Source organism: Oryzias melastigma, unplaced genomic scaffold, assembly GCF_002922805.2.
Source record: "Oryzias melastigma strain HK-1 unplaced genomic scaffold, ASM292280v2 sc01040, whole genome shotgun sequence".
NCBI lineage: Eukaryota > Metazoa > Chordata > Actinopteri > Beloniformes > Adrianichthyidae > Oryzias > Oryzias melastigma.
The window spans coordinates 10,957-12,433 of record NW_023417625.1 but is presented as its reverse complement, the minus strand read 5'-3'; the positions used below and the strand labels follow the sequence as shown (position 1 = coordinate 12,433).

The 1,477-nt window shown below is 39.5% G+C and overlaps 1 long non-coding RNA gene across 3 annotated transcripts in view; it reads right to left on the bottom strand.

Annotated features, from left to right (window-relative positions):
- Positions 1–21: 21 nt before the first annotated feature.
- The window catches only part of LOC112139271, a 12,407-nt gene continuing 10,951 nt past the window's right edge, over positions 22–1,477 (bottom strand). The window contains exons 3-4 of one of the 3 annotated variants that reach the window (XR_002917957.1): positions 1,203–1,246; positions 22–78 (exon numbers count right to left, since the gene is read on the bottom strand). This is a non-coding gene — a long non-coding RNA (uncharacterized LOC112139271). Of the gene's footprint in view, positions 1,247–1,477 lie in introns of all 3 variants that reach the window. The other 2 variants (XR_002917958.2, XR_004947562.1) reach the window with 2 other exon arrangements.

Here is a 1,477-nt window from a genome sequence, read left to right as displayed (position 1 = left end):
GTCCTTCTGTCACAGGAAGAGGTTCAGGGTCCTGATGGTCAGCCAGGACACCAGCATGTCCTTCAGATGGTCAAAGCCCTGGTGGAGATCAGTACTCTGTCAACCATCTCAAAGAGCAGGGTGGACAGAAATATTGCACCCTGGGAACTTCTAACAGACTGAAAAAGAGCTGGTTGTCCATTTCATCAGGCATCTGGAAAGACAGCCCCAATGGAGGAACACTTCCTGTCCTAAGAAGGAAAGTCTCCAACGATAAAGTCTGTTTCTAGAAATCTTTTACTTGAATGTAAAAATGTTTGAGTTTTTCCATTGCCTTCAAATAATCCAAGCAGCCTTCTTAAACTGAACTCAGATTCAGGGCATAAATGCAGCCAACAGGTGGAGGCCATTTGCAGCCATTGGCCACATGAACAGGAGGGTCCTTAAACACATCTATCAGAGAGACAGAGCTCAAAGCTAATTCCCCAAACCAGCCTTCAGGTTTATCAGATGAACCTGAGAACACTATGACAGCAGTCAGAGCTACAGAAAATACTACATATGATAAGAACAGCCATGTGAACAAGAAATACTCAGAAATTATTCCTCTAACCGCTGGAGCTTACCTTCATGACATTCAATTCCTCAGTGGGTATAATAAACCAGCAGCTTCAGCAGGAGATAGACTGCGGTAAGCCCAGCTCTGGCTCCTGAAGGAGAACCTTCATCAGAGACAAAAACCTGACAACAGGTTTCACAACAAACCTGCAGACAACCTAAAATGCTAAACACTGACCACATGTTTAACTGAGCAGCTGTTGGTGGGGAAGACAACAAATAAATGTTTCTTTGATCTGAAAAAGACACCGTTTTAATGAGCAGTTTGTGTTTTGGGTGAGGTCTAAAACTGTTCCCTCAATGGGATCAGAAATGTAAAGTAGAGAAGAAAATACTAGACAAATATCCTGTCATGTTTTGCAAATCTCTGCCAGACTGCAACAGAGTGATGGAAGCTGACATCAACCAATGATAATATTGGTTGCAACTAATAGTTTAAACACCCCAGTGAATTCTGACAAAATTGAACTTTTCTTGATGTTTGTAGCCTCTAAAAAGTCCTTTAATAGATGTGAATATCTGGAAGGTTGAAACAATTTCAAAAGTCCTGTTTTGGCATGTAAACTGAAAGATAAAGTCAGATTTACATGTAATGTACAAAATACCTGTTATTTGTCCGCCACATGGTGTCGCTGTTACACCGTTCCACCTGGAGAGAAAAAGAGAAGTAAGCTTCATTATTGTTTACAGTAAAATGCTGAATAACAGAAACATAAATGACTTTAAATTAGAACATCTAAAACTGGCATCTAAAGCATAAAAAAACACAAAATTATTCAGAACAGCTGAAGGTTTAAATGAAAAATGAACAGAAAACGAAATAACCTGCAGATAGTTTGACAAACTTTTCACAAAAGATGAAAACATTTTGTGTTTTTGG